Source organism: Lichenostomus cassidix, chromosome 4 (assembly GCF_008360975.1).
Source record: "Lichenostomus cassidix isolate B80296 chromosome 4, HeHo_3.0, whole genome shotgun sequence".
Taxonomy (NCBI): Eukaryota; Metazoa; Chordata; class Aves; order Passeriformes; family Meliphagidae; genus Lichenostomus; species Lichenostomus cassidix.
The window spans coordinates 44,096,120-44,123,904 of NC_139484.1; the positions used below are offsets into that span (position 1 = coordinate 44,096,120).

The following is a 27,785-nucleotide window of genomic DNA, read 5'->3' on the forward strand; positions in this document are numbered from 1 at the left end:
CAACATCAAAGGTATGAAATCTAACCTAAATAGGAAGACTTCTAGGTAGTCTGTGCAGTTTTTTGATGAAACTTCCCAATTTTCCTTTTAAGTATTTTACTGAAAAAAGTCTCTGAAGTGAAACTGACTTCTGGCACCCCTGTGCTCTCAGCAGCACATCTCTGTCAAGGTGGGAAGGGGCTCTCTTATCCTGGGCATCTGGAAATCACCTTTATAACTCATTCTGTGCTCCAGCACTACATAAAACTTTTTAATATTTAATTTAATTAAGCTTAATTGCATCAAATTAATTAATTTTTTTTTCCTTTGGGAAAGAGCAATTAAATGATGGCCTCACAGTCATTTCCTACAGTTATATTTCTGGCACACGGCAAGGAATCTGAAACAAGTGTTAGATGTGTGTCTTATTTTCACAAGAAGATTACCCTTAGAATCAACAACCCTCTACATTATATTACATTAGAATACCAGTCCTGCAGCAATGAAATTAAAAATAAATGCTGAAAATGTAATCTGATTAAAAGCTGTCACATGCTTTAAAGAATGTTTGGGTGTGTGCTGAGTATTCCTCAATATTGACCTAAAGTCTCCATGTGTTGTTTCAGTACCAAACATGATTTTCTAAATCCACTGCAGTCAAACACAGGGAGCATTTTGTGATCCACACAGTTTTGTTATATTGTTGTTTGGGGTTTTTTTAAATGGGCATTGGAAATGCTAAATAAGTTATGCCTTAAAACAATTTTCTGATTTGATTTTTCCATCAATTGCAAATAACATGGTGCTAGGGAAGAAAACCCAACTGTCACAATGAATTGTTGTTGTTTTCTGAGGCATGTAATAATTTTCAATTTAACATCATTATATTACTATATTAGTCGAGTTTTCTCATTTTATCATAATAGTTCAAGCTTTAATTCCAAACATTATTTTTGAGTTTGAAAAGATGCAGCCCTTGTGCCAAAAAGTTAAATGGATTACTTTTGTACCATCAGAGGTTAAAACACAGCCATCTGGTCCACCAAAATTGGTCTGAATTTTTCAGTATTCTTTAAATGGCACATGCTGAGAAAAAGCCTGCTCCAACTGAAGTAAGTGGCACAACGCCCACTAATTTATATAAAGCCAGGATTTCTTCCAGCATGTCCTAGTGAGAACATTTTGCTTTTCTGGACTATGCACAGCCTTTGTACTGGCTACAACTGTGTTGGTTGGGTGAAATATTTCTTTTTTCTCCCCACAGAAACAATAAAATCAATTTGTAAAGAAATATTCAAGGTGGACAGAAACAAACACTTGCAAGCAGGACGTTTTCTTGCTGGTGTTTTAATAACAAGAGATTGAGGATTATTCCCCTGAAGGTACAGGGAAAGGAACACACATTTCTTGGTTTTTGTCAAGTCCAAAATATTGGCAAAACACTAAGAAATATATTTTCCTGGTGTAATACAGTATCTCATTGACTGTCAGCAATGTGTGGATTTCCTGACCTGGACAACTACTGCACCACACTTCTTTTAAAAACACAGAGGCCTGCATCTCACCAAAATATCACAATTTATGAAAGAAAATTATATATTCTGGAGTAAGGCAGTGATATTTTCACAAGTACTCTGCTAAGGAGTAATGCATGCAGTTGTTTCAGGTAATTTAATTTGGCTTTACTTTATTTACAGAGAAAATGCTGTAACTCAGATAGCAAAAAGGTTAAGTGAGTAATGGTTTCCCATGCAGTGGCACCATTTCCAGAGACTTTATTCCATGCTTCACAGCAATGGGACAGAGTCAGGCAGCCAAGCTGGCACAAATTTTTTTTTGTGGAATCACAATGAACAGACAAAGACAGTAACCTGTGATTTCCATGGTCAGTTATGGTTCATTAGCCATATAGTTCATTAGCAAATATGCAAACTATTTAAAGGTTATTTATTTTACCTCTCATATTAGAAATAAGGTAGCAGCTGCTTAGATGTATATAAGTAGGCACACACACACACATTTAGAAATACATCTACACAAGTGGGATTGCTTTGTAAATAAGGTTACTCTGAATATTTTTAGATGCAAATCAATTCTATTTTCCACTCTACCAGTAGGATTAAATTTCTGACACTGATGAAATCCAGAGACGCTAAATTTAGCTTGGTGATTCGAGAATGATTCATAATGAAACCCTTCTTTTTCATAGCAGTGGGATGTCACCTATTTTATTCTGTTTTATTCTGGAGATAGACATTAGAGTGTACCCATGATGAGTGGTAATAACAGCCAGATTTTAGTAAGCCTGCCAGATAATGACACTTCAACCATGTTCTGGGGGAAGTGGAGAGGCTAAAACTTTTAGCCAGAGGATTACAGATCTCTTGCTGAAGTACAACATGAAAGAGGTTATTTGTACAAGTGTACCTTTTTGATTTGGATAATTTGTAAAAAAAACCAGATCTGGGAGTTTTGCAGAAAAGAGAAAAATAAATATCAGAATAAATATCAGGGTTTTATGCATTAAAGAACTACTGAATTTCCCTCGAGAATTAAAAAGAAAAAAAAACCAAAACCAAAAACCAAGAAACAAAAACAAAAACAAACCAAACAAACATAAAACCCAAACAGAAAAACCCAAACAAAAAAAAAAAAAAGCTGAGTCTTGAGGAGTAATCCAACTTTTCTTTACAGTACTTTTTCTTTTAACATAAATATTTCTATTCCCTGTTGCAGGTCAAAAATTCCAAACATGTATTTACTACAGTGTCATGAGTCTGTAGGCATTGCAGAAGTGTCTGATAATGAATAGACCTACTGCTGCCTAGCAAGTACATACGTGGAACATCTGTATGTCATCACCAAACACATTAATTATATTAGTTGTGTGTTGTCACATTTTATATCTTTTAATTCAGGGCTTTTATGCACTAGGATTAAACATTTATTGTAATTTTTATTTCATTGCTAAAGATTAAAGCCAAGTGAATTTTCCTCGACAAGACAGATAAAGAGTGACTCAAGCTGTTTTTCTCAAGGGAATAAGTTAAAACAGAGTTACACAGAGATACTTCCATAAACTTTCTAAAATTAAAATAGCCAACAGTTATTTTTCCTGCTAGTTTTACATTTAAACAGCATCATATTTCTCTGTGGAGAGTTGTCTTCAGATGGAATCAGAGAATATGCTGAGTTGGAAGGGATCATTGAATCCATCTCCTGGCTCTGTTCACAAAGCTTAGCTGGTGTTTATGATACTAGAAAATTCAGCCTGTAATCATGGAAACTAATGGTTTCCAGTCCCCCCTCAATAATTACACAATATAAATAAAATTTATATTAATTTATAACATATATATATACACCACACCCCTTTCTGAGGATCTGGCGTTCTACAAATAAATGTATACTATATTAGACCAGTTTCCTATGCTTAATCAAGACGTACAAGAATATCTTCTCATGTAAAATATATGTCAGTCCTGAATAATTTAAAAAGGTTCAAATGCTTCACTCTCTTTGATATCTAAATATTGCCTGTCAGAGGAAAATACAAAGAATATCTCTCCCCCTCTTTGAAATTAAAAAAAGTATCTTTAGTGGAACCTGAATTTTATTTAGACCACGTACAAGCAATTTGAGGGAGAGAGGAGGAACTGCTCAGGCATGTTATGATTATTCCCAGAAAAAAATATTATGCTCCCAGAATTTTAAAATGAGACCTTTAGTAATGGTCCAGTCATGTTAATACAGTTAACTCTAGAGTTCATACTGGTAACTCTACCCTGAAATGTCACAGTACTAGGAAAATTAGGACATACTTAAATTAGTGTTTGTTTTTTCTTTTTACATTATTGCATAGTATTCCATCCATCTCATGTTTTCCACTTAAATCTCAATTTCTAGGTTTTCTTCCATCTACTGCCACAATTTTTCATAACTGAAGATCATTAGTAGGTTAAATGTTTACAATTTGGGATTGTATTACATTTGTAAAAGTAATTTGTGAAATAGTTTATAGTTTATTGAAAACCCATTATCCTCCCACCCAAAAAAGTTTACACCCTAAAGAGACAAGAGCAATATTAAGGGAAGGGATTTAAGCAATTTTGAAATGCTACCACCTTCAAACCCATTTTCCCCTCTTAATCTTATTATTTACAAATTAAAATGGCAAAGCAAGATTGAAGTTAATTTGGTTCCAATCATTTTTTCTACCATGATGAAGCAAAGCAAACCTAGTCGAAAGCCAGAAATAGAAGTGGAAGTGACCAGGGCTGTTGTGCCATGAGATGTCACATACTGTTTAGTTTGATTGAAAAATTATGTTAACATCGATAACTTTGTACTCTTAAAAAAGTAATGGTTGTGAGTCATCAGTGTAACAAAACCATCGAATCATAGAACAGCTTGGGTTGCGTGGGACCTTAAAAGTCATCTAGTTTCCAGCCTCCTTGCTCTGGGTAGGGACACCTGCCATTAGACCAAGTTGCTCAAAGCCTCATCCAACCTGGCGTTAAACAGGGATGAGGCATCCCCAACTTCTTTGGCCAACCTGTTCCAGTGCCTCACTACCCTCAAAAGAAAGAATTTCTCCCTCATATCCAATCTAAACCTACTCTCACTCCAAAACCATTCCCCCTTGTTCTAACACCACATGCAGAATCATCACTACATAAAGAATCATCTGTATTATTTATTTTTCTAGTAAGGATTTTTTAAAAATAACTTAGTGCTTTTATCATTCTCTTGCCCTTCATAGGCTGATATATACCATTCAGAAACATTAGATAATTAACTAGAATAATCATTAATAAGTAGCTGTTAAGTGAAACATTTAATTTCAGCTTAAAAAGGCAAAAGAAAAAATATTGTCACTGGCTTTAAAAAAAATCCCATATTTATTCCCAGAAGTGCTGACAGTGAATTATGAGCAGTGTTTTTTGAAACAGAAACTCTTAGAAGAATAAGCATCTGACATCTAAGGAATATTAAAGTTCAACTTAAAGATGAGAAACTGAGCAAGAATTATGATAAGGCAAGGTTCAGACCACCTTCAGAACCAATTACCCTGTAATCTACATAAGCCTTTGCCTCACTGAATCATCCCATTTCTTGTAGAAAAAAGGCAACAAACTCCTTCACATATATCTTTTGACAGTCAATGGAGATATCTAAAGGGAACATCCAGAAAAGGAGAAATGTACAGAAAGGAAAACTGACAAATGCCCTATAGGTCTGAATCTTTCTACAGCACATTCTAGTGTTCTCTGTATCCACTGCATTGTACCTTTTAGGACTGGAGGGTACCCAAAAACCACAACCATGTTTCTGGTTCATTACTCCTACCAGGGCACTTGGTGCAATGAAAGTTCAGAACAGCACCCTGCACCAACAGCATCTGCACATGATGGTAACACAACAGCAAAGAGACATAACACCTCCTTCCATTCAGGCACTAACAGACCTGGTGAAAGGCAGAGTTACTGTTCCTAAAGCAGTTACAGAATTATGAGAAAAATCCTACGTGCAAGCAGAAGCAAAGGTCACTTGTAACTATTTTTGGACTAAATATTTTTAAGCATTTCAGTGCTAAATATTCCCAAACACACAGAGCCTGGACTACCACCCCACTTAAACTTCTCTTTGGGTGGCAGCCCTAGACTCCCTGCTCATCTCACAAGCTCCTGTCCCGGCAGACAGCTGATGGAGTGCTGGCAGTCAGCTGGGCTGTATCACAGGGGTGCTCCTGTGCTTCCAGCTCTGCAGGCACTGATCCTATCAACCTCAAGGCAAAAACAAGTCAATATTTCCCAAGAAGGGGCTCTTGTGTCAACTGCTGGGCTAACAATCCAAGGGGAGCTGTAAGAGGCAGTATCTCCTAAGCTAGTCTGCTCCAGATAGGTGGGCTCTCAACAGGTTCCCACATCCTTTTGGAAAATTGTCCTTTCTCACAGAAGAAAACATGAATGTGCTAGTTCTTAGAAAGGTGACAGGATGCTGCCCCACCTAGTGGGAGCACCACTGTCTTCCCCTCTGCTTGCCAGGCAGAACAGGAGAACTTCGTATAAATACATGTGTATTTCTAATAGTTTGTAAAAGTGCTAAAAATATCCTGAGAAACAGATGTGGGAAGGATTCCACAAGTGGTTTAAATTAAAACATATTGAGATCCTAAAAGCTTAGAAAAGCCTTTACTGGAGGGAAAAGTATTAAATAAATGCTTCCAACATCTTAAATGTTTTCATGTGCAAACACTAACTTGTCTATTAAATTATGTTAAGCAGATATAATTGGAGAAGGAACCTGCAGCATAAAAAGATAAACCTTCTATCTTTAATGCAGTAATTACTTCATATTTATTGGCTAGAAAACAGATGCATTCTCATGTTTACTCCAAATTGCAGGTAAAAATATCTTTTTCTGCTATTTGAGTTGGTACAATTTGCCTATTCCAAGCTTTCACAAATTTTATCAGTGCTGCTGAGAATACAAGATCAAGACTTTATCAGTTCTATGCAAGTAATAGAGAGCTGCATCCAGTCTTTCATTGTCACCTTCCAGCTGTATCTAATGCCAAATCTATTACCTGCATGGCTGCACTCTCAGAGAGTGTGAACTGGGCATTTTTTTCCTGCATTTCATCTGACTTTTTCTTTCCAAAAACCAGAAAACCTCCACTTTTTTTTTTTTTCTTTTTTTTTTTTCTTTTGTCTGTCTACCTGGCACAGTAGAGCTGGTACCTCATTGACATCAACTGCTAATGTCCTAATACACTTCATGCAGAGCCTGAACAGAAATCAATTCCATGTCCAGGTGTGCCTTTTCAGACACTTAAAATTTACCTGCTGTACTCTTCAAAACCTACACTGGCTTTTATTTTAAAAGTGGGTCTTAGGAACACCCTAAAAATGAATACATTTTGGAACTTTGCAAAGCAAATCCTTAATGGTCTCTCTTACCCTCACAGAATGACAGCATGGCAGATAGAGAGGAACACGCTCCTGGTAAGATGCTCAAATATACGACACGTCTTGAATGCAATCCTCCAAAGTAAGAAATCTTCCCCAAGAAGAAGAGAATCCAGGCTTTTGACTCCAGCCTTTCAGTTCTAAAAGTCCCCCAATCAAAAATAGTATGTTAAAGAATACTTAGCTTACTAAAGTTTGCCTGAGCAGCTAAACGCAATTTAATTACTTAACTCCCAGGACTGCCTTACAACTTAACTAAAGCAATGCAATTAAAAGGAACAACTTTTAAAAGAAGATGTGATAAAAGTTCAAGCACTTCCTACCCAGATTAACAAAAGCAGTACTTCTCCTCAAGAGGAGATTGTTCTCTGCCCAGTGTTTTGGTCAACTCAATGCCTATCTAGCGCCAGCAAGGACTTCCCCAGCACATGGCTGGCATGACATACCATACCAAACCATCAGTGTGATCCCTCCTGGGCTCCCCAGCCATGGTGGTACACAGCTGACCCAAACTGACCCAAGGGATATTCCATACCAAATGACATCTGCTCAGATGTAAAAGGGGCTGGAGGCATTTGTTATCCACAAAAAAGTTTGTCTTTTTGAGCAATCACTACACTTACTGAAGCCCTGCTCCCTGGGAAGTGGCTGAACATCTCCTGTTGATGGGAAGTCAGGAATAAATCTCATTTTCCTTTGCTTCCACACCTGGCTTTAGCTTTATTAAACTGCCCATGAGATTTTTTTTCAGCTTACTTTCTCCTTTCCCTTGTCCTGCTGAGGAGGGGACTGATAGAGCAGCTTGGTGGGCACATGGTACCCAGCCAAGGTCAACCCACCACAATCCTTTTTGGCATGCAGTGTGGGACATGAGGAATTTGAGATAAGGAGTATGAAGAGTCCTGTTCCTGAAGATCAAGGAGTGGTAGAGTTAACAAGTGATGAACTGACCTGAACCCCCTTTCTGTGTGCCCCTGTGCCTCTGGAGGGAAGGAGGTAGAGAATTCAGGAGAAGAGAGAAATTAAGTCTCAGAAGAATGGAGGGGTGAGGGGGAGGTGTTTTAACATTTAGTTTTTATTTTCTCACTATCCTACTCAGATTTAACTGGCAATAAATTAAATTATTTTTCACAAAGTTGGGGACTGTTTTGCCCATGATGGTCATTGGTGAGTGATCTCTTCCTGCCCTTATCTTGACCCACAACCCTTTTGTTATATTTTCTCTCCCTTGTCCATATGAAGAGGGGAGTGACAGAATTGCTCTGGTGGGCACCAAGTTTCCATTGTCCTGCCCGGGTCAACCCACCATAGGAAGAGAAATGGAGGTGCCTGAACACAGAATATCCTCTTGCACTTGGATGGAAAAATCTGATTAAGTTTATAGGACAAGCTTGCATGATCCTCATAGTTTTTTGTGAGGAACTACACTCTCAGCATGCTGCTCCTAACACAGTGTCCCAGAACATGAGGCAGAGCACCAAGCTGAGAAACTGTGAACAAGAGCAGCACAGTGTGCCCTGGAAATACAGGGATTTGGAAAGGGCACCTGCAGATATCTGTGGTACATTTTGTAGGCTGCCTCTTAGCAATGTCCAGCTGCAGGTCAAAATCAACAAGGATAAACATTTGGCAGCTCACTTCATCCAGAGCTGAGGGCAAATGCAAAGTGGATCCATCACTTTGGCCTGTATTCCAGTAACTGAATGGCTGCCAGGAAAGAGGAGGCCTTCACATATTAATAATGACAGATATTCACCAGCAAAAGACAGTCACATTAAGCCTGATATTATGATCCCAAGGTGTGGGATATTGTCAGTTCTCTCAGTGACAGAACCTCCCACCAGGCACAACTTTCTCATGGCAAAACAAGTAAAGACCTTGTGCTGCTTCCAACAAAAGGATGGGATGCTTTCTAGAAGTGACAGCTTTTCAAGCTATAATAAATAAACTATTCTATGTATTACAAATAAAGGCTAATCTAGTAGACGGGAGGGAAGGCATTGATAAAGTAATAAATGTGATCAAAGCGAACTCAAAAAGAGCCAGACAAACTCATTGAAGCATCTGTGTGGAATGTCAGATCTAAAGAAAAGTCCAGAGTGGGTTTATTGGCCCCTGACATCCAAGCAAGTGCAACCACACCAGATCATTCTGTTCCACAAAGGATTTCCCTTTCCTTGTCAGGGAAATCACTAAGGCAAGTATCGCTTTTTCCTGTGTGTTTTCAAGTTACTGAGATCTTAAGACTTTTTCCTTCCATGAAGCATTACAAACAGACAAATTTCTAAAACCAGGGCCTGTTCACCTGACCTACAAAGAGACTGTGAGACAACATATTACAGAAATCTTGAAACCTATGAGATCTTATCATCACCAGAGCTCAGACTTTTCCAAGAATGGGCTGTCAGTAGGTGTTGGAACTGCCAGCTCCAAATAAAATCCACCGAAGCTCTCCAATCCCCAAAGCACACCATGACAACTGGCTGGCTGTAAGGATCTCAGTGCCCCAGAGCTGTGTCTGCAGACTTGGGAAGAACCTTGTGGGTTATAACTGATGTGTCAGTCTGGCTCTCCCTACTGAGAGAGAGGGAAGGCTGGACCTGTCCCCCTCTACTATCAGTGAGAGCTAGCAGCAGGTGGGGCTTCATGCTGCTCTAGGATGGGAAAGGATACAAGAGGAACATGGGAAGAAGGGCATTCTAGGCATGACATTCCAGAGAAGTGCATAACTTGGATCCTGCAAGTGGGAATATGATACCATCCAAAGACTGTTACCAAGTGGGATTTGCAGATGAGCTTCTAGGATCTTCAATTAGTCTCCCAACAACTTATCATAATTAGATTAGAGAAGACATTTGGATAACCTGACTGCACAACTTGGTTGGCTGCACCAACTGCATCTCCCTTTTCAGTCCTCATTCTTTAACCAAAGGCAGACATTTGGGGGAAAGAAAAAGCAGTGTTAACTGTTTGTGAGCATACAAACAACTTTCAAATCAGGACCCTTGATTATGGTTCAATAGGGTGTTTTGTTTATATTCTGAGTTTTCTACAAATAAAAAGTAATTTCTTTAAGCTGAACAGATTTATGGACAGTTAACTGATGTTCATATAATCATTACTGTTCCAAGTTTCTGCTTTCAGTAAAGGGAAACAACACTGCAACTCTGAAGCACTTCAAAATATAAACATATTCCCATGCATCCAGTCTAAGAGCACCTCTGAATCACTTAACCCATGAGCTTCCAGATCTGTTCTGTGTCCTACACAGTGCAGACAGAAATGATGACTGCTATTGTAGTAGCTGTTGGTAATTAAAACTAACAACCTGATACCACCACATAGCATGACATCTTTTATATATTTATTGTTTTGGTGTGGAACCATCACTCCAGTAAAGACATTTCACGTCTGGATAAAAGATCAGATATGACATTCTGTAACATGATAATGGCTTCATAATTCTTGCAAAGACGAGCTCCCCTAATGAACAGAAAATAATCTTCTTTTTCTAATCCAAAAGACAAAAATAAAATACAGCTTTTGTTTAAATAAAGGATTTCCTGCTTGGGACTGTTTGTGTATGCAGGAACAGAGTGCAATAATCAAAGGCAAAGGAGAGTCAAGAAGAATGATTAGCACAGAATAAGATACAATACTTTTGCTGCATGTTTGTTTTCTTTGAGCAGGTTTTAAAGCTTTTATAATTTTTCAGTGGCTTACTATGCTGGAAAAACATCATTCTCACACTTTGATTTACAAGAAAAAAAACCCCAAATACTCCTTTAAGGATTTGTTGAGGTTGTTCTATCATGCATTCAAAAATCTCCTATATGCACAGATGGTGTTATCCAGAGTTAGTACATCCTAGCATCCTGCAAGCATGAGAAGAAGCAAGAAGTTGTTTCAAGAACAGTTCCAGATTTGGAAATGGACATAATCTAAGTGCAGACATTGCCTCTTAATAATTAAACTTACTGAGCACTTTATTGAAAATTCTTCTGCAGCAGAGATGTGAACTCTGATGAAAATATCACTGCATATGGAAAGGGAGGCACAGCAATATGCAGCAATGTTTATCAAGGAGATCTGAAATTATATGAAACCTGTGGTCTGGAAAAGGACTCTCATAGCCTGATTGAACCACTGGCTGCCTAATGACATTGTGTGTCTTATTTTATCCTATTCCCTCTCATTTTCACTGATAGTTATGCGGATAAAAGTATTCATGATGAAACATTCCCACCCACGATAATATATTAAGGACACATTACTTATCACTTATATAACACCAGGATTATTTTTTTTAAAAGAGGATTGTGTAATACAAAGGATTACCATTCTTCAAAACAGAAAGTATATGGATAGCAACAGCAGTTAGAGGCAGATAGATCAAATGCTCCTTCTGCCTAAAGTGCCATTATGTATCAATTTAATACAGCACTGAGTAAACTGGGGCTAAAGGAAAACACACAAGGCAATTCCTATGAAAGGCTGCAAATCTACTTGTTCTGCTAATAAACATTTAAATAATAGCAATAATAATACATCAATGATACATTTAAACTGTTAGGGTTTTTTGAACTGCCATTGATACAAAAAAATATTCTGCTGTGGAAATGCAGTTTGGTCAATAAAACAGTATAAATTTACCTCTCTCATCAGGTTGTGGGTGCTTATTTCAATATCCTTCCTCTCTGCTGGGGCAGTGGCAGTTTTGTGCCCATGGCTTGCTGGAACTTCAGGAATTTCAGCTGACAGCGTTACAGTGAACAAGGCTTTATAACCTCGCTGAATTCTTCCACTTTCTAGCAAAAGCTTTGCACTCACCCACCTTTATTTTTGTCACAGTTGCTAGGATGCCTTGGCGACAGACACCAGAAATATCTATGATTTGGAGACAAAGCTGGAGGCAGGTGTAATCCACACCAGACCAAAAGGAGGGCAGGACGCTCCTGCCAACAATCACTGCACCAGCAGAGATTCCTTGCAGTGGCACAAATGCTACCTGGGATAGAGAAAATCGACTTGCTGTCTTCTCAGCCTCTTTGCATCTCACCTGCCTCCCTGGCTGGACACAAGGAACAGATCCAGCCTCCCACCACTGGGGAGGAAGGAAAAGTGCTTCTCAGTTTTCACTTCACACCTCAGCCAGTAGTACTGGATACACCCCGCAGACTTTTCCTCTCCTCGCTGTCGGTCTTCCTACTGAAGTAGTAAAAATAGATCCTGGACCCTTCCTGCTCAGGGCTGTGCTAGTTTCAACTGCAAAATCTGCCTCCTGCATGGGATGTTACAACCAGACACCTCAGGTCTTTACAGAGGATCAGAGCTGGCCGGAATCAGCTTCCAAAGACCCTAGTGATGCTTCCTCAGTGAAGCTCACACAGATGCTGGCAGAGGCTGTGCTAGAAACAAAGCACAAACGATGTACACACTTGTTTAAAAAGCTCATACAAAGAGGGCTTTTTCTTTTCAATGTTGCTCATAGACTTCTGCATTTTAAAAGTCAATTACAGTCAGGCAATTATTTAGAATAAAATGTCATTTTTCCTGGTGATAAATGAAAATAGTTTCATTAAGTATTAAGCATCTGTTCTGAAGGAACTGCCCCTTATTTACATAAAATCTGCATGTCATTCTGCAAAATGAATGCTTTCTCTGCTAACAGTGTTGTGGAGGAAGAGGTTTGTTGCATTGGATTCATACAAACAACCTTACTTTTTTCACTTTCTCATTGAAAAAAGTTTTATTGCCAGACTGACTATAGTAGGAAAATTACAATGTAATGCTACACCCTAGTTAAAAATCCTTTTGGCTTCTACTGTTAGATGGAAAAATTGTTCTGAGAATAAAAGAACAGATGCTGACAGCCATAGCAATTCTCGATGCTCATGCCAGAGAGCCATATTTGCTTGAAAAGGCTATTCATAATGTGAATAGTGCTTCATCTGAAGAGAACTCTATTATACAAGCCAGTTTATATTTGTAGCAAAAGGGACCCCCCCAAACACACCCATTGATTTCTTTTTTCTTTTATCAAGATTTACGTGTTTTACAACCTCTTTTTGTTACATTAGCTGCTTCAGTGCTCTGAACACTTCTTGTTTACACATGTTGCCTAAAGAAATTCTTAGTATAAATGGGGAAATGTATTAGCAGGCTGGTATAAGAATCCACAAAACGTAAACATTTAGAAGACAAAATTCCAATAAATCTGATCAATATATTCTTTTATTATCTTGTTTTGCCCCAAAGCCATCCACAGTTGCTGACCCTCCCATGCCCTGAAGTTGTAGCACTAGTGTAGATAGACCACTGGAGCCTTGACACAGTGTTTTCAATCATGATGTCCAGACTAGACAGCAATGACAAAAATATCAGATTTTCCCAATCCACAAAGAAAGTAAACATTGCCAGGTACCTTCTCATTAGAAGGAGTATCCTGCACTCTGTGCAGAGTATGACCTTACTCTATTACCAAGCTATGCCAGCTCTGTCTCAGACACAGAGAGCATTCCTCCTGCCCATGTCTGTGCTGTCTATGCTCCTGGCACCAGAAGTAACCTTTCCAGCTTCTGCTACCATGCAGACCTTGACAACAGGCTGTTGAGGGTCACAGAGTACAATGGTGGCAGTCCGAGGAAGTTCCCCACCCAGTCAGCAGCAGGAGGTTCATCACCTTGGTGAATGTTTAAAAGTTTCAGCAGTTGAGGAGGGTAGCTCCAAGTTTTGCTGGTCCAGCATCTCTTCCCCAGCCAAAGCTGGAGATGAACCTCCTTGTTTCCCATGGTCAAACACCAGAGCAAAAGGGTCTTTTTTCCTGAACAGCCCTTGCAGCTGCAAGATTCAGCTCTTGAGTGAGAGTGCTGCAGGAGACTCATGGCTAAAATAATCATTTAAAGAGTTTCAGTGTATAAAGAACTAACAACTTCATAACGGCTGACTAATGACAGCTGACTTAGGATTAAAATACATATTTAAAAGAAAGCAGTGTCATGTTAAGGTGACATTTTCAAAAAGACATATATAGAAACTGAGCTGAAATGTATGTGGTATTAAAAATTCACACACAAAGTCTTCCTCTCTTTCATGTTCTCCATTGACTCTACATTTCCTTCTTTACTTCCACACCACTTCTCTTTAGCAGTTAACACAAACCTTTTGACATATATAATGTAAATGATAGAATTAGATTTTTACATCATAGTATGCAGGAAAGAAAAACCTCATATTTAATTTTGAAGTTTAGAACTAATGTTCTAAATAACTATAGGTGAACTGGCTCCTGAATTAACCAATTAACCAACTATCCACACACTTGGTTTATATCTTCTGCTTTCTGAGTTTAAAAATCACTAGAAAATCTGAAATGCTCAGAATAACCTAACTAAACCTTTGCTTCTCTGAACCTGCTGAAGATTTCTATCCTACTCCTATAAATACATAGAAGACTTATTAGGAAGATTTTCCCTGAGAGAAGCAAAGCTGTCTTCATAAACATTTGCCATGCTGAAATCAAGCCTGCGAGAAGCCCAGAAACAAATATCTGGTTCACGATAAATGACTTCTGTTTCATATATGGTGAACAACATGCAAAGATAAACTCTAACATGAGGACAATTCCCCATTGTCTGTCACATAAACATGCATTTTCTACTGAATTCTGAGACACCATGTTGTCTGCAAAATAGACAGCATGCTTCCTTTTTCAAAAGTTCTTTTGTGGGAAAGCAGACTATTATTCTGCACTTGAAATGTAACATTTTAGCAAAAACTGTCAAAAATCATCCCTCATTTATCTGGATAGAAAACTGATGATGTTGGTAAATTGTTGAGTAAGGCTGATAACCTTTTAAAAAGCTCAGGAAACACAAGGTTTGAACACCCTAATTGCTCACCAAAAACAAAAAAATCATTTTTATATGGCACATGTTTGATGCCTGTACAGATATCCTACTCAAGCCTGCAGTCCATTTAAGCAGCATTGTGACTTTGTCCTTGGGGTGACAGAATGCATTTATTTAGATTCCAGCTTGTCATACAGCGCAGTCTCGTGCCCCAGAATGGCTTGATTTAGTCTGTTTTCTAGCACAGCACAATAGCTGCTTTCAACAACAAAACTGTTTTCTGACATTATATTTTGTTAACTCCATTTGCAAAGAGCCAACTTGAAATGATTGCTGTGGATGGAAAGCACACACAGCAAACTGGGGCTGCTTGACAGCAAGCCTTCCTTTGAGAGCTGGGTCACACATGCACTCCAAATTTTGTAGTTTGTCACATTTAATCTGTAATGGGCAGAGCAAATCACTTAAGCACAAAAAATGTCATATAAACCCAGTAATGGTTATGATGCAAGTTACAAAGTCTGCTGGTTCTCCCCACAGTTTTGAAGGCTCTTCAGCTGCAAAGGGCAGCTTCTGTGACTCATTTGTCATCTTGCACCATTTTCTTTTCATAGCTTTGTCTTATTCATTACATACATTAAATGGTTGTCTCAGGCATTAAAGTAAAACAGAGTGTTTCAGTAGTCCAGCAATGCTGGAGAGATGGTACCTGGGAAAACATACACTTTATACTAGACAGCATCACTAATCCACTGAAGTCCTGGGTACCATTCCAAACCTTTTCAGAGCAGAAAGAGATCTTCAGAAATCTAGCTAAAGCATAGATGCTTGAATCAATCTTTCAATATCAAGAAATCTTTAAGTGAAAAATAAATAAAGCACTGTTATTACCAATAAGAATCCAATGTGAAGACTCACTGACCCTTAACATATGCCAGGATACTGTATTGGCAGGAAAATATACCAGGTTTATAATGAAGGTAGGAAGAGGGGATGCCTGTTTCTGCACAGAAATTAGTAAGAGAGCTAGGGATTAATTTTCACAAATTCTGATGCTCTTCTGAGTTTAAGGTTTAAAGCTGATGCTCCAAGTTTTCTGCCTTAATCTAAATTTGCTTAGTCAACTCATGAATCCTTTAGCAAGACAAGAGAATAGTTTCTAGGAAGTTGGTTTCTTTTTTGCTTCCTCTTCATAGAGACAAAGTCAGCTTGAGGTCAGCATAACTCAGATGGCTTCTTGCTCCCAGGCATATCACTGAGACCTGTTTTTTTTTATTTTAGACAGTAAATTTAACATCTGGCTTGGACTGTCACAACTAAGCCATCACTTCTTGCAAGTCCTAGCAAGGAGCAGATCCCTCTGCATCTACAAACCCAGAATTCTTGCCTGAGTCAAGCCTTGTTATCTCCCATGCTGACCAGAGAAGGCTCTTGTTTTACTGGTCTGGCCCAATGGTACCAGTGGCTGTGCTGGCAGACTGGACACTGCAAGGACAAATATGTCATGCATATTAAACACATGCATGCACAGACACGTACAAATGTATCACCTAAGATGCAAGAACATCTTCAGGATCCTCTCTGCTTTTATGTATGTCTTCAAGAGAAATTTAACTCCAGTTATACACCACTAACAGATAACTTTGAGAAGTTGAGAAGCACAAAGGCATTAAACAATATAATCAAACTGTTGGATTACTACTGTAGATGAAGTGCTACAGATGTTGCTGCATGTATTTTCCCAGATAATCAAGCAGAAGAACAATTTTTAGTTGCTTGGTCTAAAATTACATGTGCATAAAAACCAAAACTACAAAAAAGGCATTCGACTTTAACCCAGTTCTGCATTTGTCAGTGTTTGGTTATGACCTTCCTGGTATTCCTCATCTGTTGACTTACTGTCACGAGTCATTTGCCATCCCCCACTGGGCATTAAGTCACTTGTATTGCTTTCCTTGAATGTACATATAGGTAAGCTTTGTCTGCAAGAAGAGGAGAATATGTGATAAACAGTGTACATACTTTAAATTTTATGCAACCCAGATCAGTTACAAAACAACCTCAATTAAAAAAGAAAAGAGAAATAAAAAATATTCGTGATACCTTTCAATTGAATCAGCTTTAAAATATCTTCTCAGATCAAACTGTCACCCGCTTTCTAAAAGCCTTTTTCTAAAGCAGGAGAAGATAGATCTGGGTGAGGATTATTCTTCAGCAATTAGTAGGTGCAAAAAAAGAATGCACTACTTGCCTGAAAGAGCAGACCTATTTCATGTGATAACCATTTCACGTTTCCTTTTTTTAAATAAGAATTCAGCTTTTTCAAGAAGCCCACCACTATCCCACCAATTGAAAAAAAAATCCAAATAGTCTCCCTGGTCACATTAATAATGAGAAAATAAGGTAATGTTTAGAAAACAGCTCTTGATGCACACACACACACACACAAGCACAAGAGACTCCAGCTCTCCTGTGTATGGTAGAGTTCTATACCATTCTGTATTTTCTAATGCACCAGAAACCTCTTTTCTCAATTCCAAATATCAGCAACCCCACAATTACTCTTCCTTACTCCAGTACCTTAATCTCAGGCTCCTGCCAGTGGGAGATCTGCCAGCTGAGAGAGAGCAGAGGACTCCCTCACAAACATAAGGAAAAAGAGGAGCATGCTTTCCAGTAATTGGGTACACCATATGACCAGATCCCACCACCAGTGAGATGTCCATTGCTTCCAGTCCAGAGGAGGTTAGGGACAAAAAGGACACGCTTATGTTCCTCAAAGTAAATGTCTGTTCCTGGGTTAAACTTTCCACACAAGAGGGAAGGCTGCCATTTTGCAATGAATATGACCCTGCATACAAACATCAAAGCCAACTCCCATAACTCAGAGAGGACCAACAAATGAGATGAGATTGAGACCACGAGGTTGGAGAGCCTGGCTACAGGACACCAAGCATCCCTTATACTACCTCAGTTGCCCTGTCCAGTCATCAGACAAGCAGAGAAAGGTTCTCTTTTTCTGACAGATCAGGACAGCCCATTGTGTTTGCTGTATTTCCTCTGTAGAATAAAGGTCTTCAATTAGAAATGTTCTAACTGGACAGTGTGAATGACAGGTCCAAATTCCTTCACCAGTAGTTTCTTAATGGATTAAGGATTCTGAGGATTAGCAGAGTGCAGCCCTAAAAATGTCTGCATAGCCTCTGAGATCAGTCACTCGTAACTGGGAAGGGCACAACACCAAGCCAGCTGTGAACCCAGAAGTGCATGCCTCCTCTTCAGCACATTGCTCACAGCCTGAGGCTGTAAAAATCACAGAATGATAAAGATTACAAAAGACCTCTGAGATTATCAAGTCCAACCCTGGACTGATCTCCATTTTGTCAACCAGACCATGGCACTAAGTGCCACATCCAGTTGCTTCTTGAACACCTCCAGGGATGGTGACTCCATCACCTCCCTGTGTGCAGTCCATTCAAGTGCTTAAGAACCCTTTCTGTAAAGGAAGTCTCCCTGATGTCCAATCTGATCCTCCCCTGGTGCAGCCTAAAACCCTTTCCTCTTGTTCTATTGGACTCATCCTCTAGTCACTTTGGAGAAGAGGGACAAACCCCCGTGTGGTTACACTCTCCTTACAGGTAGTTGTGGAGAGATAAAAAGTCTCCCCTGTCCATCGTTTACTCCAGGATGAACAAACCCAGTTCCCTTAGCAGCTCCTTGTCAACTTGGAGACTAGCCAGAGCTCACATTTAACTACGAGAAACTGCAAATAATCTGAAGTTTTAATTATCATGTTCCCTTTGATAGCATTGAAAACATAATTTATATCGTGGTGGAATGTATTTCTATATTGTTTCTTGTATTTCATTATGACAATAACTGGCATGACACTATTGCTATATTCAACTGTTCATAATTAAAAACAGACACAGATGTGGCAAGAAGATGCACAGAGCAAAAAACCACCTGTTACTTTTGGGAAAAAGGGGGTAAAATCTGATTAGGTACAGTCTACTTGGTTTTTGAATGAAGTTTATGAACCTAGTCAGAAGCGGTTTTCATATATTACAAAAGAAAAAGAGCTTTGAGCAACAGATGCACCTTAACAGATGTGCACATATATTAATAAATATACACAAGTCTTTTACAATACACAGAAATAGTGTAGGTGATCAGGGAAGTATTTGCAGAAAGCAATGCTGACTAGTGCCTTTGGTGGACAGGTCTATTATACGTTATCTTGACAATTATCCGAGACTACTAAAGCCAGGCCTGTGTCCTAATTAGCATATGTGACCTGAGAATGCCCTTTATGTCCTTCAGATATGAAAACAATTTGTAAAGAACTAATTTTAAATGGCTTCATGAACAGATCTGTAACAGTATGTGAAATATTAAGATGTGAAGTTAGTAGTCCTTTGATATACATTAGAATTTGTAAAGAAATAATATTATTCTCCATTTTCTGTATTATTTTCTACATATATTCGACACATAGAATTTTCTCTATTCTATATTCTCCCTAGCAGACATTAGAATTTATAGAGAAAAATTCTTTTTCCTAAGGCAAAATATTCTTCCCTACTAATCTGTTTTCTGGTGTAATAGTCATATGATATAATAATATCTGATATAATAGTTATCTGGTATGATAATCAAGGCCAGGTTGGACAGGACTATGAGCAACCTGGTCTAGTGAAAGCTGTCCCTGCCCATGGCAGTGTGGCTGGGACTAGGTGATCCTTAAGGTCCCTTTCAACCCAAACCATTCTACAATTCTGTGATCACAGTGTGCTAGAGTTAGAAGCATCAAATCATTGTAGCATGTATTAACCTATAATTTGTTAGAACATTACAAAGCCAGTGTATTAGCTATGGGAGTAATGCATTAAGCAATAGTTGAGCAAAAATACAGGCAGTAGAGAGATAATCAGTTTGTTAGATTTGCCTTAGGCACTACTTTATTACACTCTCTTTCAAAGTGTTTTCATACGAAACAAAAGAACAAATAACTTACATACTTAAAGCATTTCATTTCATACCGTGAACCAGTTTTGCATTCCTCCTCTAGATGTGTTGAATACAAAACAAAGAGAAAGTATCCCCTTTGTAAACAGATGTGTATTTCTATTGGCCTTGCTATTTACTGTGAAGTCTGCTGTGAGACATGGCGTTTATTTACACTCTAAAGCACTGGGAAGGACTTGAGTTTCACTGTCAGTCCCAGGGTTTCCTCCACTAGAAAATAATTTGGGTTTAGACCAACCCATCTCCCCAGGCATAGAACAGATGTACACATCGAAAATAGAAAATACTAATGAATAAGTCTGTGTGGCAGAATTAATGACTGTTGATGAATATTAGTTCTTTAAATATTTAGAAAATAAGGACTATTTTGCAAGGCAAATGAGGGATTATTACTTGTCTCTTCCTAAATTTAAAAAAAAAAAAAAAGTTGAACATTATGGCACCGGAATCCCAGGGGAGATGCAAAATACTAATGCAGCTTGTAGGAGATAAAAGAAAAACACAAATACCAATTATTTTTGGAGAGAAGTCCATGTCAAATAAGACTAAGTTATATGAAAACTTAAAGAATGAGGCAGCATGTATAGCACATTGGCATGATCTTAGGCATTGCCTCATCAGAAGAAGGGAAAAGAATAAATTAGGCACAAGTTATAAGAATAGCAACAGCTCAGATAAAGAGCAAAAGTACCACGGTCGGTCAGGTGGAGACAACGTATTTGGCTGACAAGAAAGCAAATCTGTGTGCAGCACAGTGCTGCTACTCCTTTTAATTTTTTATAAACTTAACAGAGCATTTTGCAGGGATGACAAAAGCCGCAGACTGGTGGAGCCATCCCAGCAGAGGCATTCCCTCATGCTCGGCAGCACTTTACTGCCTTTTTATCAGGTGGGTACCAGGGCACTGGGCCAGCAGCTGCCTGTGCCAGCACTGGGGAGTCTATGCAAGGACAGAAAGGTGTCCTGTACTCTACATTTGTATCAGAATTGTTGCCATTTAAGTGAGAAAGCGATCATGCCATTTATTGCTCACTGCATGCATTTTGCCTGTATGTAAAATAAATATACCATTTATCAGGGGGTTCCAGATTCAGCAGCACAGACCAAGAGATTACCTTGAGAATTACCTGAAGTGGCAAACTGCTGTTTTAAAGCCCAGTTTCTGTGCTTTCACGCTGCTTTCTCCACAGTCTGACCACACAGCGCAAATTACAGGGCTATCAACTGAACAAAAAGCCAACAGACTTCTTTATGCATGGGAAGAATGAAGGACCAGACAGACCAAATTTATAGCCTCTTTCTTGTATATCCACTTGTGCAAGTGAGGTTGTCCTCCCTGGTTTTTAAACCTACTAAGCAGCTGCAAGTTAATGTATTTACTTTTGACATTATTTTAATATCACTGACCAAGCAGCCTTCCGGATCTTGGCAATGGTTAAAAAAGCCCAGCAAAATATACCTAGGAGCCAGACCTCTGTCCAGGCACAAAATGCCTCTCTAACCAGTTCATGAGGCTCTTGACAAGGAGGAAAAGGAAAGGTCAAAGTTGCTGCCGTCCCCCGTGTCTAGGATCTGCAAATGGAAGCTGTTGTACTTCACATCAGTATCAGCTCTCATAGCAGATTTATGCAAAAGTAGCAAAGAATAAAACACTACACTTGCCTGAAGCTCCAAGTTGCCATAAGATTTTCATTCTTCTACTAAATCAAAAAACTCACAAAATGCAGTCACTTTACCTATTCACCACACAGGTATTTCAGCATGTTGGTGACATTCCATTCCTGTTCTAAAAACCTTCATTAGAAGTCAAGAGCAGTTGTTTGTAGCCATCTGTATCTGCTTCCCGCTTCACAGGGGATCTCTGGCAGCGTTTAACAGAAATATCAAAGGTAAACATCACTGGAATGTTTTTGGAGGGCAATCTTTGAACAGTAAAAGAAGAAAAGAGCTCACTTTCTTCAGTTACTTGTTCCAGAAGGTTACAAGGTGCCAGCATATGGTATAATCAGTCTGTATTTTCCTGATTTAAATCACTCAATGAAAAGCCTGAAAACAGGCACTGAGTTTTTAATTCCTCACTTTTTTTACTGAAACAGAAGACTGCTTCCTATCCCCATATACCAAGAGGTTAAAAAAATACTGATAGAAGTTTCTCTAAGAAAATAATTTCTTCAGCTTCTTACCTATCTAGGAAAAGTCTGGCATCAGTTATCTGCTTACCCATATCATGGTAACCACTACATGATTCTAATCAATGTAGCATATTACTTGCCATGCAGCACCAGTAAGTATTTTTGTTTTATCTTTAATATTATAAATTATTGCAAGTTTAATGCTTACTTATTGATATTTTATAGGCTAACTATTGAAATTTTATAACTCATTATAACAAGGAGTTTTTTCTGCAACTTTATGAGATAGTTTAGAAAAAAAGACCAAGCCACCTTTTTTCTGCTGACTGAGACCAAGAATGCAAGGTCCTACACATGTAATTAATGGGTCTTTAAAAAAGTCACAGTTGCACTCAGGAAAGGGCATAAAACAGGTCTCCAAGCATCCTCTTTTTTTGCAGACTGATAGGTTTGTTAAAACTTCTGAGCTTAAAATCACAGGAGAGAGTTGAAACTTGTAAGTGACGAGAGAACAATGAGCAATTGCAATTAATTGTGAGAATAGTAAAGCTGGCACTGAGCTCCCCACAGGCATGAGGAGTGGAGGTAGAATTCCGCATGAGCTCCAGCTATGGAGCACAGAGAACAAGGCAAACACACAAAAAGCAGCACACCTGAAGGTCACCAGATAACAGTCTGAATGTTTAAATACTGCTAGAGCCCTTCCCAGCACCAGTCCCCAAGCAGCCTTGTCTTGCCACCCTTTGTGGGTTTGCTTGTGATGGTACAGCTGTCTATTTCTTTAAATTTTGGCATGAGCCACATTCCCCACTGGATCAAATCCCTCAGATGTGAGACCACTGATGCTCTTCAAGACGCAGCAATAAACATGTACATAGAAGAGTTCCCCATGTTCCCCAGAGGCCAAGCTGACTCCACAACCTCCTCACAGACCTCACTTTTGAAGTGTGGAATAGAAACACACACTCCTTTTGCCTCTTTCCTCAAGCAAATCTGGCACTGCTCCAGTGAGCATGAAGTGAAACCTTGCATGTGCTGCTTCTGCTCCCATGCTGGCATGTATTTGTTCCTGCTGAAATCCTTTCTCCCAGCACTGGCACTTCGGGATGGCAGTGCAGTGAGGCTGCTCTTTAAGCAGGTGCTGTAAGGCTGGTATTTGCACAAGGACTGCAGAACTGAGATCAGGCAGGCTAGTGCTGGTCTGTGAAATTATGATGCATGAAGTGATTTCTGTGATTTGTTATTTGGCATAATAATTCATTCTGTTATGTATTACATTATATTTGACAACATACTTGTGAATTTATATACACATACCTTTACTGTGTTACAATATTATAATAAATACATTATTCCATAATTCAATAGCTCCTGATAATTAGAACTGCATATGTAGAATCTACATTTATAAAAATACTACTAGTGTTAGAATTCTTTCTGCACTTGTATCTTTTTTTGGAGATAAAATTTAAAAAACGCAGGATCCTTAGGGAAGTGTGAGTTATTTATTCATTTGGAAGGGAGGATTGAAGGGAATTAAATTGATTCACTAAATGATAAAAAATAAAGCCAAGGCATTTCCTAGGGCGCTTCCCCCAATTTCCCCATTTCCTTGTGTTCCGTCGTGAATGAAGCAACTCCATAGTCTGAAAATGCTGAATTTACAATATTCTAAAGCTTTAAATTATGAACTCAGTATTTTATGCTAAACTGTATAGCACTGTGAATGTAGAGTGAATATTTTAAAAAGCCTTGTCAATAGCTTTTCAGTTTTATTTTCTTCTTTCCCTTCTAGAAATCAAGGTTGATATTTGGTGGTTGCTTTAAGAAATACTTTTTTCCCTTAGCAATTCAGTCCAGTTTCCTTCAAATTCAGTTAGGGTTATCTAAATTTTTTTTAAAACCCTTATTTTAACATTTCATTTTAAGAAAAATCCTAAATGTCTCAATTTAAGTATTTAGAACATCAACTGCCTTTTGAAATTAAGAATATTCATAATTTGGCTAATTCATTCTGAGCTTTGAAGCCTTTTGAAAGGACAAGAGAACACAGTCTTAAGCCATGCCAGGTTGGCCATCAGGAAGAATTTCTTCTTTTAAACAGTTGTCAAGTATCAAAATGGGCTGCCCAGAGAGGCAGTGGACTCACTATCCCTGGAAGTGTTCAAGAAACACTTGATGACTGGATGTGACACTTAGTGGTATTATCTAGTTGACAAGCCAGTCAACTAGCCATGGTGTTCAGTCAAAGGTTGGACTCAAGGTCTTTTCCAGCTTTAATAATTCCAAGGTCTTGGATGTCTTTTCCAGCTTTAATAATTGTATGATTCTGTAGCCCAAGTAAAGAAAATGCATTAGAGAAAAGTGAATTATAGGCCGCAGCTATAAAGAGCATAAGACATCTGCTTGGCAGTCTCTGCCCAAAAAAAGCAAAACATTGCACAAATGTATCCAATGTCATACAAACATACACAATATTGCACTCAAAACATTACTTAAATTATTATTATTCAAGAGATAAGAATTAACAGGTTAGAGAGCTGAAAAACTGAAGCTGACTTAATGGGCAGTTAGGCAACATTTTTTCTTCTTGTTTAGAAACAAAGGCTTGATTTACTACCCAGCAGTCATGCTCTGCTCTGCAGACCAAATGATTCATTTCCTCACAAACCTTTCTGGTGCAGTCAGTACTGTATCATCAGTAGGCTCTAGCCATGCAGATCTAGACATAGCTCTACAGTATAAAAATACCTAGCATTTATGGAACATATCTTTCTCTATTTAGATAATAAATATTAAATTATGCTAATTATTATAGCTGTCCAACTGAAGCAGGGTCAAACTTAAGAATAACACCCTCTGACAGCTACAGAACATGAAAAGACAACAGTGCTACTAATGTGGGGAACTTGCATTAGTAGTTTGCATGTGGTAAAAGTAATGAATGAAAATTTGTGAAAGCTACACAATATTCATAATCATAATCAACAGCAGAGTCCATAGTACCGTCTGTAAAGAACTGATTACATATACGTAATGAAGAGTCGTTGCTTGGGATTTTGTGGATTTACTGCTGGACACCTGGGACTCTGTCAAGCATTACAGAATGCTACTTGCTATGGGCAATAAAATTTTGCATAATTTGATATGCAGTTTAGTTGTGTGCTTGACCAAAACTGAGTGAGTCGGGTCCCTGAGAGAAATGGAATTAGACACCTGTGGTCAGTTATGCCCATGCCACAAATAAGTAGCAACACAAAAGAGTGTAAATCTCAGAGAGTCAAAGTTCAAAAGTGGTCAGTGAGACAGACTGGACATGGGGCCAAAAAACCTTGAAGGGAAGGGTTACCACTGCAGAGCACACTGGAGGCAAGGAGGATGTTTTGGACCTACCTGACAGAAGTAAAGCCACACATGAAATTATAGCAAAAACATACTCACTAATATCTATGCTTGCTTTTTTGAGACTACTTAATGCTATGTAGTTATGGACACATTTAAAATTCAACAGTTAACTGCAGTCACTTATGATGTTCAGCAATTCTATTAATTGGATTTAATTAAAATAATTAAAATCAGTTACAACTCCTAACTGAGGCACATATGTACTGAAGAACATGGAATTTAGGACCATGTGAACAGGTTAGTTTGAGGGATGCAAAGGTACACAGAAAATCCATGGAGATGGAAAGTCACTCAGCAATAACTGGAGTTTCTTCAAGATATGTAGTCTTATATGCACATTCATGTACTCTGTGTACATATCAGAGACTCATAGCATGGCTTGGGTAGGAAGGGGCCTTAAAGATCACCGATGGACAGCTGTGCCTGTGCCATGGCCAGGGACACCTTCCACTAGACCAGGTTGCTCAGAGTTGCATCCAAACTGGCCTTGAACACTTCCAGGGATGAGGCATCCACAACTTCTCTGGGCAACCTGTTCCAGTGCCTCACCACCCTCACAGTAAAGAATTTTTTTTCTGCTATTTAATCTAAACCTACCCTCAGTTTGAAGACATTCCCCTTTTTTCTATCACTACATGCTCTTGTAAGAAGTCCCTCTCTGGCTTTCTTGTAGGCCTCCTTCAGGTACTGGAAAGCTGCAATAAGGTCACCCCAAAGCCTTCTCTTCCCCAAGCTGAACAACCCCAGTTCTCTCAGCCTTTCCTTGTACGAGAGATGCACTCTCCCTCTACTCATCTTGGTGGCCATAGATACTCATCTATGCCCTTCTTGTTCCGGGGACCCCAGAGCTGATGCAGCACTGCAGGTGAGCTCTCACCAGAGCAGAGCAGAGCAGAGCAGAGGGGCAGAATCCCCTCCCTGGCCCTGCTGCCCACGGGGCTTTGGATGCAGCCCAGCACACGTTTGCATTTCTGGGCTGTGAGTGCACATGGCTGGGTCATGTCCAGCCTCTCACCCACCAGCACCCCCAAGACCCTCTCAGCAGGGCTGCTCTGGATCTGTTCATCCCCAGCCTGTACTGATACCGGGAGTTGCCCCAACCCAGGTGCAGCACCTTGCACTTGGGCTTGTTAAATTGCATGAGATTACCATGGGAGCACTTCTCAAGTCCAGGTCCCTCTGGATGGCATCCCATCCTCCAGGTGTGTCAACAGCACCACTAAACTTGGGTCTTCTACAAATGTGCTGAGACTGCATTCAATCCTATTGTCTACATCATTAAAGAAGATAATAAATAGCACTGGTTCCAATACAGACCACTGAGCCTTAGTCAGCCAAACTGGTGGCCCAACCTCACGGCCTGTGGTGAGCCCCAGAACGGAGCCGCCAGGCCCAGCAAACACCACAGTGCAGGGCTGGGGGGAGCCCAGCAGAGCCAAGCAGAACAGCAACATGTGTGCAGGGTTGGCACGCTCCGTGGGATCTTAAGGTGGTGATTATATACATTTCTCTCTTTCTTGTCAAAATATATTGTAAGCCAGACTAAAAAAATCCAGTCAATGCCTTAGTAAGTGCCTTGTTGTGTCCGGACAAGTCATAGTTGGCCAAGTTAAAGTTTGCTAAGTGTGTGAAGTGCCTCACTTTGTCTGGATGTTGTTTTAAAATTTGCCAAGTACATTACTCTACCTGACAGTTCTAAAATTTGCAAGTAAAAAAGTTTGTTGACAAACGCCCTGCAAATTGTGTTCCTTCTCCCATGTATCGCCCAGAGTGAATCAAACTACCTTCTGCTAAAGCTGCCGAGTGGGCCAGGACATTACAAAGGTGATTTCTCAAACCAGACAAGCTGCAATTTGTAAATAAGCACAATGCAGATAAAATGAGGCAAAATGCCATCTAGCAGCTAACGCCACTGTCACATTTCTGTTTGACAAACAAAAGCATTCAGCATCTTCTCAGAGTCACAAATGGGTCTTCAGCTTCCCTTTCACTCTGACAATGTGGAATAGTCCCACAAAAACACTTGGGCTGAGAAAGAATTACTTCAATGACCCTTCTGGCTTACAGCCCATCTGCCTCTTAATGATGCAGCCTCTGTCTGGAAAGGCTCCAGAATGGTGCCAGGAATGGGGAACTTTAGAGCATTGGGAATCAATCCTTTAACTGCTGGAAAGGGTGTTCCATCAGGCAGGTGTATGAGGGGATGTAAGGTTGGGCCACATGGAGCCTTCACTTCACATCTGAAGAAACCTTTGTGTGCTCCAAAACTTACCTACATTGGTTTTTTTCCGGCATCCTCTCTGAGGAAACACGGTAACCCGAAGCACACCGTTTGTCCGATATCAGGTGTTGGTATCAGGCTACCAGATCCCAGAAACTCGTGACAGTGTTCAGCAGGCTGTGTGGGTGGCTGAAAGATT

At 39.3% G+C, this 27,785-nt stretch overlaps 1 protein-coding gene across 4 annotated transcripts in view; it reads right to left on the bottom strand.

Moving 5' to 3' along the window:
* Positions 1–27,785, bottom strand: part of CRACD (capping protein inhibiting regulator of actin dynamics) — a 125,661-nt gene that overhangs the window by 91,988 nt on the left and 5,888 nt on the right. The window contains exon 1 of one of the 4 annotated variants that reach the window (XM_085058888.1): positions 11,604–11,754. The exons of the other annotated variants lie outside the window; for them this stretch is intronic. The gene's annotated coding sequence lies outside the window, so the exon portion shown is untranslated. Of the gene's footprint in view, positions 1–11,603; positions 11,755–27,785 lie in introns of those variants that run through there. 4 annotated transcript variants of the gene reach the window in all.